The 17,721-nt window shown below is 42.5% G+C and overlaps 1 long non-coding RNA gene across 1 annotated transcript; it reads left to right on the top strand.

Moving 5' to 3' along the window:
- The first annotated feature begins 7,977 nt into the window (after positions 1-7,977).
- Positions 7,978-10,723, top strand: LOC309796509. Its single transcript, XR_014292468.1, has 3 exons — positions 7,978-8,032; positions 8,138-8,196; positions 9,270-10,723. It is a non-coding gene; the product is annotated as an uncharacterized lncRNA (long non-coding RNA).
- Positions 10,724-17,721: the final 6,998 nt, after the last annotated feature.

Below are 17,721 nucleotides of genomic sequence, written 5' to 3'. Positions count from 1 at the left end.
GATACTGCCTAGTTGCTGCGTTTCTGTTTTCTTGTATCTTTAACCCAACCGAACTAGGCAGAGGCCTTCAGTGAGTCAGGTGTCCTCTCCCACTCCAAGTCCTTTAGCCCCGCAGAAAAGGATGCAAGCCCGCCGGACGGATACAGCTTCTCCAGCACAGAGCTCAGCGTGCGTGTTCTGTCAAGGGCCTGAGAGTTCCTAGTTTTGGCTTTCAGGCCAGGTGGGCTGTGTCCTGGCTCCTGCGTTCTGCCCTTGCAGCAGGAAAGCAGCCAGAGATGGTAAGTAAACAACTGGGCGTGGCTGCATGCCAATAAAACTTTATTTATAAAAACAGGCCGCAGGCCAGATTTGGCCTGTGGGTGGTAGCTTGCCAACTCCTGCTCTAAAGGAATGAGAATCCCTGTCTGATGTCCTTCTGGTTATCTGTTTGTCTCTACAGAGCTTGAATGTCATCCAGAATTGAGAGCCGAGGACGGTAGTTCCCAAACCTGCTCACCTCTGCAGTCTCCTCTGTTGTAGAAAAGGTATAATTGAGCTCTTACTACAGGGAGCGACTATTGTTTTGATAAAAGAATACATTTCTGAGAACGAAAACCTAAAAATGGACGAGACAGTCCATTTGTAAAAGCCACCTGCCTTTTAAATAAGTTATTACAGTGTGTTGCCGGGTGAGCCGCGCTGACCTGAGAATCTTACCGCGTCCATCAAAGGTTGGTGAAAAGATGTAGTATTAACATGCTTCTCCCTCGGAACACTTAGCTGCACATTTCAGCCCCTGCCCTGAGACAAACGCATTACTTTCATCAGCCCTGGGTGCTTATTTTTCCAAGTTCCCGTTTTATTACTGGAGTTGCAGTTTGTGCTTGGGTATTGCAGACAAAAATCAGAATTAACTTCCCCTGAGGTGACACGTGACCAAAATTTCAAATCTTTACCAGTTCTCTTTTTTTATTTGAAACCCGTACGCCTAAATAGAAAATTAACGTGACTGAGGCACACATACAAACCGAAGTCTATAATTGCAGCAGGTTCTTAGCTATTTGAGAGTGAAGTGTTTCTCTTTCCAAAGGACTCTCCTACCTTCCCCCAGAGAAACCACCAGGCTGGTCCCACCCCTGCTGGCTAGTTACTTCCACCTCCCAGTGCTTGGTGTTCCTCACTCTTGAGGTGGGCATTCATGATTCCCCCACATGCGGTCCTTGTGTGGACCACCTGGAGTTAGTGCCTGGAAAATGCATAGCGCTGGCCACATGGTATATACTCAGTCAGTGTTGACACTTATTTATTCCCTGTCTTTAATTTTTATTTTGGTTGCTCTGGGTCTTAGTTGCGGCTCGTGGGCTCCTTAGTTGTGGTTCGAGAGCTCCTTAGTTGCAGCTCGTCAGCTCCTGAGTTGTGGCGTGTGGGCTCCTTAGTTGCAGCACACGGGCTCCTTAGTTGTGGCCTGTGAACTCTTAGTTGCAGCATGCATGCAGGATCTAGTTCCCTGACCAGGGATCGAACCCGGGCGCCCTGCATTGGGAGCACGGAGTCTTATCCACTGTGCCACCAGGGAAGTCCTATTCCCTGTCTTTAAAAATTGCCAAAGAGTGCCAGCTATGGAACTTCTTCCAGATATGGAGACATGTCTCCCTGTCAGCAATTGGAATGGATGGACTGGCTCTTGACACCTGAGTCCCACCTGTCCTTCTTCCCTGATGTCTCATTTGTGATAGGAGGGACCCATGACTTGTTCATTCATTTACACAGCAGGTGGTTAGTCCTTTCCATCCCAGTTAGCTGGACCATGGCCTCTTCCCTCGGGGAAGTGGCAGCCTGGGAGGGGCAGGCAGGTGTGCGATGGTTGTAGTATGTGCACAGTGGAGAGAGAGGTGAGGGCAGGCTTTGTCGGCCTCAGCATTGGTGACATTCGGGGCTGGATCATCCTTTGTTCTAAAATAGTACATACCATGGATGCATACATATGTACTCAAATTGAGAAACTCTCTTCAAAAAGATTCACACACACCAGCTTCAGAATAGAGGTTAGTTCTGAGCAGGGAGAGGATAGGAGTGCCAATCCAAAGGGGTTTTTCTGTTTCCCTGATGTAATTTCTTTATAACAGAAAAGCTATGGCAGCAACGCAGCTTTGATGGAGGCCCCCAAATTCATCAAACTTCTGACACAGAATAGTTTCTCTTTCACTTCATTTTTAGGGTTAACTGTAACATGAAATGTTTATTTATCAAACACTGATACAGGGTTTACTATGGGCCACATACTTTTCTAATTGCTTTACAAATACTAATTTCTTTAGCAATCAACCTATGACACACCTATGAAGTAGCTATTATAGGTATACAACCTGTTTTCCAAAACTCTTAGGTCAGGTGTGTTTCAGAATTCAGACATTGTACTTTTGAAAAGTAGAACAGCATATTGTGGAACTTGTCCCAGTGGGCTGGGGCAGCAGCCTGCCATCAAAGCCAGTTGCAGTAAAATGGAAGAATATTCTAAGTGGGATAAGTAAAGACCATAAATATCCCCAATTCCATTCACGTCAGGTTTTGTCATCAAATCCTTATAGTCAAGTCAGGTTTGGCTGCCAAACAAATTATTTAAAAACAAAACGTAACACAACTTCCTGTTTCCAGAGATTTGGGGATTTCAGGAAAGTGGTGAAGGAATATTATTTCCATTTCACAGATGAGGAAAGTGAAGCACAGAGAAATTAACCAACTTAAGTTTGCTCTCAGTGGTGGAAGTGAGGGTCAAACCCAGATGTTGTGACTCCTGAACTCCCCACTTTTAGCTGCTCCACCCTGCTGAACTTGGCCTCTACAACCATATTCACAATATGTGTAAAGCACAGTGTATCCAGAGCACAGTGAAGAATCTGGAGCTGATCATGGCCCTCAGCAAGATTCCAGTGTGTTCCATGCTGGAGCACGGAGTTAGGCTCTAGTCCTGCTGGAGAATGTGTGACTCTGGATAATGTACTTGTTCCTTGTCTGAATTTTAGAAATGAGCCTGTAGCAGCAAGAAGAGGGGACACAGTCGAGCTATGGAAGAAATGGATGTTCTGGGGCTTGGAAATTTGGGGCAGGTGAGGAAAAGTCTAGGATGGCTTGGGTTTCTGTCTTGGATAGTGGTTCTCATCATTGAGCTAAAGAAAACACTGAGAAACAGGTTTAGGAAGAAGGATAATTAACTCCACTTGGGGACACAGTGAGTTTGAATAGCTCACAGGATATCCAGTGACATCCTGTCGGTCACTGGATATTTGGGCTTGGAACTCAGTGGAGAGGGTCCGCATCAAAGACACAGACTTCTGGGACTTCCCTGGTGGCACAGTGGTTAACAATCCGCCTGCCAATGCAGGGGACACGGGTTCGATCCCCAGTCCGGGAAGATCCCACATGCCGTGGAGCAACTAAGACCGTGTGCCACAACTACTGAGCCCGCGTGCCTAGAGCCCGTGCTCCACAATAAGAGAAGCCACCGGAATGAGAAGCTTGCATACCGCAACGAAGAGTAGCCCCCGCTCACCACAACTAGAGAAAGCCTGAGCACAGCAACGAAGACCCAATGCAGCCAAAAATAAAATAAAATAAAATAATATATATATAGACTTCTGAGTCCTCAGCCTTATGAATATGGAAAAGGGGACCATATACAGACTAGGAGGAATGGACCAGTGACAGTGGGGCACTGAGAACAATGACTTTAACATGCAGGTAAAGAGGAGTCTGTAAAAGGAACTGAGAAGAAGTGGCAAAGACAAAGAAGAGGAGAACCAGGAGCCAGAGGCGTTTCAAAAGGGAAAATTATAAGTGGGACAGGTGGACAATATGGCTTCTACTGTGATGCATTAGGAAGTTGACTTACCCACCAATGAAGTATTTTTGTAAATATATATATATAAATAAAGATATAGATAAATTGATTTATGTATCAAACATATTACAAATATTGTTGTAAATATGAAAATCTAATTAAGACTTTACATCGAATTACCAATTTATAGGAAGTTCAAGGACTAGACTAATATGTTACAAGGCACCGTGAAGACACAATCAGCCAAATCCAGAATTGGGAAATTTGATAGGACAGAAAACCCAATTTCTTCAACAAATGGACTTTTAAAAAGTGTGTGTTGGAGAAGGGGTCATGGCGGAGGGAGGGACTGTCAATGAGATGTAATGTGTGGCATGAAAGGATGCTCAACATCACTAATCATTAGAGAAATGCAAATCAAAACTACCATGAGGTATCACCTCTCACCAGTCAGAATGGCCATCATCAAAAAAATCTACAAACAGTAAATGCTGGAGAGGGTGTGGAGAAAAGGGAACCCTCTTGCACTGTTGGGAATGTAAATTGATACAGCCACTATGGAGAACAGTATGGAGGTTCCTTAAAAAACTAAAAATAGAACTACCATAGGACCCAGCAATCCCACTACTGGGCATATACCCTGAGAAAACCATAATTCAAAAAGAGTCATGTACCACAATGTTCATTGCAGCACTGTTTACAGTAGCCAGGACATGGAAGCAACCTAAGTGTCCATCGAGAGATGAATGGATAAAGAAGATGTGGCACATATATACAATGGAATATTACTCAGCCATAAAAAGAAACTAAATTGAGCTATTTGTAGTGAAGTGGATGGACCTAGAGTCTGTCCTACAGAGTGAAGTAAGTCAGAAAGAGAAAAATACCGTATGCTAACACATATATATGGAATCTAAAAAAAAAATGGTTCTGAAGAACCGAAGGGCAGTACGGGAATAATGACGCAGACGTAAAGAATGGACTTGAGGACATAGAGTGGGAAGGGTAAGCTGGGACGAAGTGAGAGAGTGGTGTTGACATATATACACTACCAAACGTAAAATAGATAGCTAGTGGGAAGCAGCCGCATAGCACAGGGAGATCAGCTCCGTGCTTTGTGACCACCTAGAGGGGTGGGATAGGGAGGGTGGGAGGGAGATGCAAGAGGGAGGGGATATGGGGATATATGTATGCGTATGGCTGATTCACTTTGTTGTACAGCAGAAACTAATATAACGTTGTGAAGCAATTATACTCCAATAAAGATGTTTAAAAAATTAATAAAAATAAAAGATGTAATGTGTGGACTTTGTATGGATCCTAACTTGAACAAATAAATTATTAAAATTTGGGAGGAAATTTGAATATGGACTGAGTATTAGAGGATATTAAAGAATTATGAATTTTGTTACGTGTAATCATTGTTTTGTGGTTATATATTTTTTTAAAGTTCTGAGCTGTTGAAGACACAACTCTTTACAATTGAACTCATATGTTCTTTACAGTTGAACTCATATGATGTCTGGGGTTTCCTTTAAGGTTTGTATTCCAGTGGCAGAGCATGGGAGAGGTGAAACGAGTTGAAACAAGGTGGGCAAAATGCTGAGAATTGTTGAAGCTGGGTGATGGATACATGGAGATTCATTATGCTCTTTTCTCTAGCTTTGTTTATGTTTAAAAATTCCATAGTACATTTTTAAAAAATGAAATGGAATTTGAAAGAAAGAGATTAATAGTATTGTCACAGAAAGGTCTGCAAACTAAGAACAGACAAATAGACTTTGGCTTGACAATCTAGAAACCACTGTAACATAAAAGACCTTAAAGCAATTTCAGTGGATAGGTGGGGAAGAAAACCAAAGTTTACATCAAAAGCTAAGATACTGGGGAAAAAAAAGGATTGCACCATGTCAAAGGGACATGGGAACCAGTCTGAAAGATCTCCCACTGGCCAAACTGGAGCGATTCAAGCAAAAAAATATGTAACAGAGAATTGGATTATAACCCAAATTATAAAAGAAATACACACAAGTCCATACTGATAAGTGATTAAATAAAAAATGGCAAGAAGAGACACATCTTCCAGAATTCTAAATAATGGCTGTAGATACTGCCCCCTCGAGGGGGGCTGACCTTCCTCTCTTAGAGTAGGGGCTAAACTAGTAACAATTCCAAAGAACAGAGTACAGAAAAGGGAAAATAACAACCTTCAGTGGAGAAACTTTGCCAATACCACATTATCCAAGTGTTCGAGGTCAACATCACCAGTGATACGTTCTACAGGTACCTTGTCCTACCACCTGATGTGATCTGATGTAATGAGAAGGGCACTTCACCCCCGTGGTAGCCTCAAAACCTATAACTGCAGTCTCATCATAAGAAAATATCAGATAAAACCCAACTGAGGGACATTCTGCAAAATACCTGACCAGTATTCTGAAAAACCCTCCAGGTCATGAAAAGCAAAGAAAGACAGAAACTGTCAGAGGAGACTAAAGAGACATGATGACGAATTGCAGTGTGGGAGGCTGGTTGCATCTTGGAGCACAAAAGGGTATTAGAGGAGAAACTGGTGAAATCCAGATAAAGTATGTAGTTGTACTGAATAGCGATGTGCCAGTGTTAATTTCTTACCTCTGATGAATGTCCCATAGTCAGGTAAAAGGTTAACAAGGGGGGAAACTGGGTGAAGGTTCACAGGAACCGTATTATCTTTACAATTTTTCTATAAATCTAAAATAATTCCAAAATAAAAAGAGGCTTAAAATAAAAACAAATTTAATACAGGTTTTTGCTGATGGTCTTTAGAGCAGTTACTCTTCCACCTTTCAAAGAGGGGAAATACATTTTTATTTTTCTAAAGAAAGGAATTTACAAAGCCTTTTTTCTTCTGAATGCTGTAGACTCTGACATCCAGGACACCAGAATGACGAGACCGAAGGCAAAGTGAAGGAAGGATCCGACCTTTACTAGGTACCTGATGTGTGTAGTGCTGGGCAATTTATACACATTACCTGCGTTGTTTCTCTTAACAGCTTGATAAAGCAGGATCCCCAATTTTCTTAAGAGCAGATTGATTCAAAGTAAGAAGTAGTAACATGTCTAATGGCTGGGGGGTTGGATGGAAATTCGGGGGGGACTGCAGATGGGAGTAGGCTTTCCTTTCGAGGTGAGGAAAATATTTTGGAACTTGAAAGAGGTGGTGTTTACACAACACTCTGAATGTACTAAATGCCACTGAACTGTTCACTTGAAAATGGTTACTTTCATGTTATGTGAATTTCAGCTCCGTGAAAGAAGATGTAATATTTTTAAAAGGTTGAGAAGCTGTGGTCTGGGGATGGGAGAAACATGTGGAGAGTGACGTGCAGAAATCACGTGGTGTGTAATAGTTCCAATTTTCATTTTTTTGGCCAAAGAACAGTCCCACAAATAAGTATTAGTATATGACAGAACACTACTACTACATAGAACACAGTTTGAGAAACACCTTTTCATTGAATGAGGCCTCATTTTAACAAAGAGAACAATGTAGGGGTCTTATTTGGCTGCAAGTGCCATAGAAGCCACCCACGTGGCTTCGGGAAATAGAAGAGGACCCAAGACCAGTTTGAAGAGAAGCTGTACTGGGGCTCATTCTATTCCTAGAACCGATATGTCAGACAATATGGAGATGGTACAGACACACACTCCAGGTAGAGCGACCAGCGACAGGCAGAAATTTTGGTTGTGTATGGGAAACAGAATGGAGATCCATCTGCCAAACTTCTAAGGTTCTCAGACCTGGGGGCATATTAGGGTCACTTGGATCCACTCCAGCCGATTCCATCAGCATTGCCAGGGTTAGGGGCCCAGGCACCGGTATTTTATTGGAAGCTGTCTAGGTGATCCTGATGTGCAGCCGGGGTTGAGCCCACTAGTCTGGATCAACTGTTCTCAAAATATGATGTAAGAACCTAGTGATGTTCGATTTGCGGTGTGAACATCTCCAAGTTTAGCATGTGTAAGAATCACCTGGGGAGCTCGTTACAACACAGATTCCTGGGCCCTACTGTCAGATTCTGATTTCGCGGTCTGGGGTGAGGCCCATAAACTTGCATCAGTATCAAGCTCCCAGGTGATGCTGCTGGTCCATGGACTCCACATCGCGTAGCACTGATGTAAGCCCTGTGATACAACAATAAAGGAAGTTTGCCAACGGTTTGCTTTCTTCAGGTATATATAACAAAAATAGATTAAAGTGAATGGGAGACAATGTGGTGGTTTAAGGGTCACCATGCCAGGATTTGCAAATATCCCACAGCTTTTCATCCTCCATAGTATGTACATCACGATGGCGAGGACGTGAAGCCCTGGGCGAGAGTGATGGGTTCATGAAGGTGAGTAATGACCCAGAAGTGGGGGAAAGGGCCAGTTTATGAAGGGTCTTCCACGCTAGACTATGGACTCTAAGCAACCGTAAGGTCTTTACAAAGGCCTGGACTGAACAAAGCCATTTCTCAAGAAGAAGGTGTTTGCAGCATCTGTTTGAAGGCAATTACAGTAATGGGAATTAATGGGGCGTGACTAAAGAAGTGGCAGTGGAACTGGAGAGAGAAGATGGGTGTGAGAGATGGGGCAGAAATGGCAACTCCATCCTTCCAAGGGCTCAAGTGACTCTTTCACTCCTCCAACCAATCCATCAGAAATCCTCTCACCTGCGTTCATTCAGCGGCTTCCTAACCACCTTTGCCCTCCTACAATTTGTTCTTAACACAGCTCCTGCAGAGATGCCTTTAAAACATATGCCAGATCACATCACTTCCCAGCCCCCATCTACTTCACAATGACAGCGCAAGTCCTCACAGTGTGCTCTAAGGCATGGTGAGATCTGGTCCTCTATTATCTGTCTGACATCCGTTCCATTTACTTGCCCACGCTCTCATTTTGCTCCAACCCCACTGATTATCTAACTCTTTCTAGGACCTTGCTCCTCAAAGTGAGGTCCCTGGACCAGCAGCATCAGTATCATCTGGGAGCTCATTAGAAATGCGGTGTCTCAGGTCCCATCCAGACCTACTGAATCAAAATCCGCATTTTAACAAGACCCCCAGGGTATTCCTCTACACAGCTCTGTGCACACTGCTGTCCGCAGGATTTTCCATTTGTCGTTCCTCTACCCAGACGACTTCGCCTCTGAGTATCCACAAAAATCATTCACTCCTTTATTCATATGGCACCTTTTCCGTGTCCTATTTAAAGTTGCAAAACCCACTCCACCGGGAGGGCACTCCTTAAGCCCTCTGTTGCCTTTCTTTCCCCGACGTCACTTATCACCACCTGAAAATTGTGGCCTCTGGGGAGTGGAATCAGGTGTGGAATGATGGGGGCTAGGTCTGTGACTTTTTTGAGCCCGTCTTGCAGGATTATTTGACTTTTAAACTCCGCGTGTATACACCTTTCATTTGTTGAGATTAAAAACTGCAGAGTCTGGTTCCACGTGTAAGGAGGCTGGGAGTCCCCACTCCGTCTCAACAACAAGTAAAAGCTGAGCAGCCTGAAAAATCAACAGTTCTTCTTGGATCTGTAAGAGAGGGGAGGAAAGCAGAGCAAACCGCTGCCCCCAGGATTGGAGAGACGAGCGAATACAAGGAGTCACGGCTACCGCAGCAGAGACTGCGGAGCGGAAACCTCGCGGGAACCAGTGTCGGAGTAGGAAAACAGGAACTGCAGCTGACAAATTGCTGGAGGCTCCGTGTGGACAAGTCTGAGGGTTAAAAACTCCAGGGGGTCAAGTCATAAGGGGGTCCCCACACTACATGGTGGTATTTCTCTCCAGGAGCTTGACCAGATTCCCACAGTGAATACTGGAGAAGGATCCCCTCGGTTTCCAGCCAGGGAAGAGGAACCATTGTGAAATTAGCCAGAGTACTTTGTTTTTCTTTGCAAGGCCTGCCCTCAGGGCAACGAGTTAGCCACAGCCTAACCTGCTGGGGTGTTATCAGAGCCTAACTGACCTGGGGATGGGAAATAACCAACTCCAGCCATCCTGTGCACCTAAGGGAGGAGAAAAAACTGAGAAGCATTTGTGAAGTTCACAGTCCAGAGACATAGGCTCATTGAAAGACTGAGACCTAATCACAGGACTATAGAATGCTTCCCCTCCCCCAACTCCTCACCACATTACTAAAGGCCCACTTATAGCATTTCCTTTTACCCGGTACATCATGTCCAACTATCAAGAAAAAATTAACGAGGCGTACCAGAAGGCACAAAACATAGTTTGAAGAGACAAAGCAGCCATCAGAACCAGACATAGCAGGAATGCTGGAATTATCAGCCCAGGAATTTAAAACAACTCCGATTAATATGCTAAGGAGTCCGATGCATAAAACCGCATGTAAGAACAGATGGGCAGTGGAAGCAGAGAGATGGTAATACTAAAAAGAACCAAAAAGTAATGCTAGAGATCAAAAAACACTTAACAAATGAAGAATGCCTTTGATGGGCTTGTTAGTAGACTGGACACAGCTGAGGAAAAACAGCTCTGATCAATAGAATCCTCAAACACCAAAAAGCAAAGAAAGACTGAAAAAAGCGACAACATAATATACAAGGACTGTGGGACAACTAAAAAAGGTGTAATACACACGTAATTGGGACTACCAGGAGGAGGAGAAAAAGGAACAGAAGAAATATTTGAAACGATAATGACTGAGAATTTCTGCAAGTCAATATCAGACATCAAGCCATAGATCCAGGCAGCTCAGAGAACACCAAGCAAGATAAATAGCCCCCAAAAACTACAACTTGACATATCATCTTCAAATTACAGAAAATCAAAAATAAAGAAAAAATCCTGAAAGAAGCTAGACCAAAAAAACAGCTTTCCTATAGAGAAACAAAGATAAGAATTATGTCCAAATTCTCTGCAGAAACCATGCAAGCAAGAAGAGAGTGAAGTGAAATACTTAAAGGATTGAGAGAAAAAAACTCACCAACTTAGATTTCTGTACCCAGAGAAATAAAGAATTTCTCAAACAAAAATTGGACAAATTTGTTGCCAAGGTACCTGCCTTGCAAGGAATGTTAGAAGTTTTTTAAGAGAGAAGGAAAATAATACAGGTCAGAAACTCGGATCTACATGAAGAAAGGAAGAGCATCAAAGAAGGGATAAATGAAGGTAAGACAAAACGTTTTTTTTTTTCATTTCATAGTTGGGTTATTTTGATGCAATTTGTTTAAGGTGGTATGGCTATGTTAAGTGGTTCATTCCCATCCTGAAGAAAACACTAACAGCCTCTATCTTATGTAATTTTGTCAAATTCAAACATGACTCTTTGGCCAGTTTTTTAAAAATGTTTTTTTACATATCTTGATAAGATTTTTTTTTCCTGGAACTTTTTTTTTTTAATGTTCATGGATCATTTTTTAAGTCTTCAAGTAGTTTGGAAACATTTGCTGATTTGCTCATTCCTCTGGCTAGAGCGTGTCAGAGCATTTATCCCACCTGTACTGAAAATCTCTGTTCTCCCTGCTGGTGGTAGGACAGCTTGATGGAGGTGATCAGGGAGAAATGAGGAGTGAGCAAGCTTTATAAACTTCTAATTCTCTTAATCAGTAGGCTCTGATCCACCCCAGCTTCTGCAAAATCAGACCTAAAAATACTTGGCCAAAAAGCAGGATTCTAACTAGTACCAAAATAAATTTTAAATAAAATACAATCTCTATAGGAAAGAGAATTAGATTATGCTTCCCATTCCCACTCTTGCTTTAAGATATCTGTATATTTAAGTCCAAGGGGGACTTAGAAAGCTGTTCTGCCTCAAGTAAAAATTTGGAATGTCTGAGTACATTTATTTTGCAAAGTTACAGGGAAGTTTCTTTGGGAAACGCTGCAGCACGTCCCCCCAAAATGGTTGGTGATTAGCGATACAGTTGGTGTGCAAACAAATGACATGTAAGACATGGAGGTCAAAGAGGATGAGGCCTAATCATGGGCTAAAAAACAATTCTGAAATGTGATCATTTGAAAACTTGAGCTGATTATAAAGCATCATCATTTAACAGCATGTCTTGTTAAGCTATCCAGCTACCTCTTTTGCAAGCTGAATTCCAACATGGATCTTACTTAGAATTTTCTTTTTACTTTTTATTTTACTTAAAATTTCTAAAAATTTTTAATTGCGATGTAGTTGATATATAACATTGTATTCATTTTTGGCATACAACATAATAATTTGATGTATGTATACATTGCAAAATGATGACCACAGTAAGTAGTTAACATCCATCACCTCACCTAGTTACATTTTTTTTCCTTGTGATGAAAACTTAAGATTTATTCTCTTAGCATATTTCAAATATACATATATTATTAATATTATTAATATTACAATTAATAAATAGTTAACTACAGTCACCATGCTGTACATTACATCCCCAGGACTTATGTATCTTATAACTGGAAGTTTGTTCCTTTTGACCTCCTTCACCCATTTTGCCCAACCCCCATTCCCTGCCTCTGGCAAACACCAATCATTACTCCGTATCTATTAGTTCATAGGTTTTTTAGATTCCCCATATAAATGAGATCATACGGTATTTGTCTTTCTCTGTCTGACTTATTTCACTTAGCATAATGCCCTCTAGGTCCATCCATGTTGTCGAAAATGGCAGGATTTCCTTCTTTTTGTGGCTGAATAATATTCCATTGTATATTTATACATTTTCTTATGCATTCATCTGTCATCACGTAGGCTGTTTCCATGTTAAAGGTATCATGAATGATGCTGCAATGAACATTAGTGTGCATATATCTCTTCAAGATAATGATTTCATTTCCTTTGGATATATCCCCAAAAGTAGGATCCTTAGATTATATGGTAGTTCTGTCTTTAATTTGAGGGGGGAACCACCATACTGTTCTCCATAGTGGCTGCACCAAGTTACATTCCCACCAACAGTGCACAAAGGTTCCTTTTCTCTGCATTCTCGCCAACAGTTGTTATTTCTTGTCTTTTTGATAGTAGCCATTCTAAAAGATGTGAGGTGATATCTCATTGTGGTTTTGATTTGCATTTCCCTGATGATTAGTGATGTGAAGCACCTTTTCATGTGCCTGTTGGCCATTTGTATGTCTTCTTTGGAAAAATGTCTATTCAGATTCTCTGCCCATTTTTAAGTCAGATTGTTTGTTTTCTGAGTTGTATGAGTTCTTTGTATATTTTGGATATTAACCCCTTTTCAGGTATGTGATTTGCAAATATTTTCTCCTATTCAGTAGGTTGCTTTTTCATTTTGTTGATAGCTTCCTTTGCTATACAGAAGCTTTAGAGTTTGATGTAGCCCCACTTGTTGATTTTTACTTTTGTCGCCTTTTGGTGTCAAATCCAACAAATTATTGCCAAGACCTATGTCTGGAAGCTTACCCCCTATGTTTTCTTCTACAAGGTTTGTAGTTTCAGGTCTTACATCCAAGTCTTTAATACATTTTCAGTTGATTTTTGTGTATGGTGTAAGATTATTTTACCTTTTATTTTTTACTTTTATTTTTCTTATTCTTAACTGATCTAAGAGATAACAGTCCAAAATAAGAGCAACAATGTATTCAATTACATATGTCTGTGTGTGTGTATATATATATATATATATATGTCGTGTGTGTGTGTGTATATATGCTTATGTATGCTCACGTATGAGTGAAATGAATGACAGCAATGATACTAGGGATGAGAGGGAGGAGTTAGGATTATTTTGTTATTTAAGGTACTCACACTACCTGTAAAGTGGTATAGCGTTGTTTTAAAGTGGATTTGGAGTAGTTGTAAAATATTGTAAACTCTAGGGCAACCACTGAAAAAAGTAAAAAACAAAAAAGTGGTATAGCTGATGTGAGAAAGTAGAGAAATTGGAATCCTAGAAAATGCTTCATTAAAATCACAAAAGTCAGAAAATAGGTGGAAGATAAAAATTGGAACAAAGAACTCTAAGAAAGAGAGGCACAACTTACTAATATCAGTAATGAAATAAGGCACATCACTCCAGATCCTATGGAAATTAAAAGGATAATAAAGGAATACTATGAACAGCTCCCTGCCCACAAATATGATAACCTAGATAAAATGGACCAATTCCTTGAAAGACACAATCTTCCAAAACTCTTAGAAGAAGAAATAGGTGATCTGAATAGGCCTGTCTATTTAAAAATTGAATCAATAATTAATAACCTTCCAAAACAGAAAGCACCAGGCCCAGATGGGTTCACTGATGGACACTATCAAACATTTAAGGAAGAAATTATACCAAGTCTTTACAATCTCTTTCAGAGGATAGAAGCACAGGGAATACTCCCTAACTCATCCTGTGAGGCCAGCATTATCCTAAGGCCCAAACCAGACAAAGACACTACAAGAAAAAAAAACTACAGAGCATTATCTCTCATGAATGTAGATGTGAAAATCCTCAACAGAGAAGATATACAGATGGCAAATAAGCATATGAAAAGATGTTCCACATCATATGTCATCAGATAAATATACACATCAGAGAAATGCAGATTAAAACAATAATGAGATACCACTTCACATCTGTTAGAGAATGGCCACAGCCTAGGCCACTGACAACACCACCTGCTGATGAGGATGCGGAGCAAAAGAAACTCTCATTCATTGCTGCTGGGAATGCAAAATCGTACAGCTACTTTGAAACACAGTTTGGTGGTTTCTTACACGACTAAATGTACTCTTGCCATACAGTCAGTCCAGCAGTATATTGGTATTTACCCAAAGGAGTTGAAAAGTTATGTCCACACAAAAACCTGCACATGGATGTTTGTAGCATCTTTATTCATAATTGCCAAAAGTTGGAAGCAACCAAGATGTCCTTCAGTAGGTGAATGGATAAATTGTGATACATCCAGACAACACAGTATTATGCAGCACTAAAAAGAAATGATCCATTGGTCCAGGAAAAGACATGGGGGAACCTTAAATGCACATTACTAAGTGAAAGAAGCCAACCCGAAAAGGCATATACTGTGCCATTCCAACTATATGACATTCTGGAAAAGGCAAAATTTTGGACACAGTTAAAAGACCAGTGTTTGCTGGTGGGAGTGGTGGGGGCAATGACTAGATACAACACAGAGAAATTTTAGTGCAGTGAAAATACTCTGTGATATTACAGTGATGGATAGATGTCATTATACATTTGTCCAAACCCATAGAATGTCCAACACCAAGAGTGAACCCTAAGGAAAGCTGTGGACTTCGGATGGTAGTATGTGTCAGTATAGGTTTATCCTTGGTAACAAAGGTACCACTCTAGTGAGAGATGTTGATAATGGGGAGGCTGTGCATATGTGGAGGCACGGGCTGTAAGGGAGATCTCTGTACCTTCCTCTCAATTTTACTGTAAACCTAAAACTGCTCGAAAAAAAAAAAAAAAGCTAAGTCTTTTGAAAACCTGCCAGAGAATGGATACCTCTGAGGGCCTCTGGTTCCAGCAGAAGCTGGAAAAGGGACAGTTCCACCACTATGGCACTGCTCTGGCTATTGTGAGCTCAGGCATTGAGTGTCGTGACAACAAGGAAGGAGCAGCAGCCTGGAGGCTCAGTGAATGTCAGTCTTCACGCTTATAAAACTGTGAGAAAAAGAGCTTAGCCAAATGTGGGATGTCCATACCCACCGAAGTGTAGAAATGGAAGAAAGGAATGCACGCAGTTGGTTGGACATCTGCAGGAGTGTGTGCCTCATCAGTGCCATGCACAGATATTTCCAGTCCTCCTTCCACCCAGCGTAGGACTGGAAGGTAGCCAAGCCACGTGATTGCTTTGGCCAATGAAATGCAAGCAGAAGCTTTTCAGAGCCTGTGCACAATGGTTCCTTTTTCCTTGGCCCCAGCAATGCTAGTGCTTGGATGGTGTGAGGCCCTGGACGGTGAGCCCCATCAGTCTGCGTGAGTGAGGCTGTGGAGTTCAGCCTGCAGCCGCCCACATGGTAGTGCAGTCCCACAAGGGACACGGAGAGTGAGCAGGAAATAAACCTTTGCTGTTAAAAGCCATGACCTTTTAGAGTGATTCGCACAGCCTAACGTAACTTCTCCTGACTGGTGCAGGAAGGGACGGCTGAAGAGCGAGATGCAGCTTTCGAAAGGCTCAATAGGATGAGGCTTAGTAAACGGTCACAGCAGTGCCATTTCCTCTACCTGGAAATCATAACTCAAATTTATGGGATGCACACTCTTGCTGAAGGGCTGCAAGTAGCCCACAGATATGCTTTCTTTGGCCAGGTTAGTATGGTACTAGTTTAAAGGTTTAAATCTGGGAGATGGGATGTGAGTGATTTATTTCCTTCTTAACTATATTACTTACAGCATCGTCACTTGACTCGTGTACTTGCCTACGTAGCCCCTGAAGGCGCTTGGGTTTACAGCCCCTGGTGGTCCATGCATCAAACCCGTTGAGAGAGACTAGGATATGCGTGACCATGTTCACCTAATAGACATGAAAACAGAGGCTCTGAGAGGTCCAGAGGCTTCAACAGTGACCCAGCAAGTCAATGACAGAGTTCAAGCCTGAACCCGGGACTCCCGATGCCTCTGTGCAGGGCAGGCTGCGGATATCCGACCCCGGAGACTGCTGCTGCTGCAGTCATCCCAGGAGGTTAATCCATTGACTGCATCCTCTACCGTCTCATCAGCCCACACACTGCCTGAGTTTATCACCAAGCAAATTCCCATTTGGTTTTTTTTGGGTTTTTTTGGTTTTCTTTTGTGGTACGTGGGCCTCTCACTGTTGTGGCCTCTCCCGTTGCGGAGCACAGGCTCCGGACGCAGAGCCTCAGCGGCCATGGCTCACGGGCCCAGCCGCTCCGTGGCATGTGGGATCCTCCCGGACCGGGGCACGAACCCGTGTCCCCTGCATCGGCAGGCGGACTCTCAACCACTGCGCCACCAGGGAAGCCCCCCATTTGTTTTTAATGGGAAAATCACGCCATCCTGAAATGCCTTGAACCAAGCTCTGCAGCCTCAACAAACAGCTTGCCTTCTAAATCCATAAGCTAAACACAAATCTCTTTGCATTCTTTCAGCCAAGCCATTGCAGCTCTTTTTCTCTTTAAGTCCGAATTTTTTCGTGATGAAGACAGCCAAGCGGAGGAAATTAAGGAAATGACTACAAGGAATTATCTCCAGGATACATTGTACTATTAAGTGCAAAAAGCAAAGTGCAGAAGAGTATGTATGGAATGGTCCCATCTGTATAAATGAAAAAAAAAGAAATGTTTTTACATATATGTATTTCTATTTATAGATGCAAAAATGTCCTTAAGGATATGCGTGAAATATTACGGTAGTATCTGGAGAGCAGGCTGGGGTCAGGAGTGGCAGAGACAGGCAGTGTCCATGCCAAGCACTCAGGCCTTGGCAACCCTAACCACTGCCCTGCGTGACCCGGCCGGAAGGCTCCCTCTGGCTACAGAGCCTTCTGAGTCCACGCCCTGAGCAGGTGGAAGTGCCCAGGAATGAACACCCCTCAATCAATCCTCAGTCAATGACTGACGGGATTTGGTGGAGAAACACACCGACTCCTTTACCTCTCTGGCGGGCTGATTCTGAGATAATCAGTGTGTGCTCTACACTGGCTCCCAGAGTGTGGACGTGCCTTCCTTTCCTGTCTCACCTTCCCACTCCCTTATCCTTTCAAATCCATGCCAAACCCTGTGTCAGGGCTGGTTTCTGAAGGAACAATGCCGTCTAATAGAACTGTCTTCGATGATGGAAATGTTCGGTGTCGGCACTGTCCAGTCAAGCGGCCACGAGCCAAGTGTGGCATCTAACTTTAAATTGCTTAAAATTGAAAATGCAGTTCCTCAGTCCCATGGGCCACATTTCAGGTGCTCCACGGCAACGTGGACAGCACAGAG

This window comes from Mesoplodon mirus, assembly GCF_964341445.2.
Source record: "Mesoplodon mirus genome assembly, chromosome: X".
Classification (NCBI taxonomy): Eukaryota; Metazoa; Chordata; class Mammalia; order Artiodactyla; family Ziphiidae; genus Mesoplodon; species Mesoplodon mirus.
Note: the sequence above shows the minus strand (reverse complement) of the source record. Positions and strands in the feature narration are given on the sequence as shown.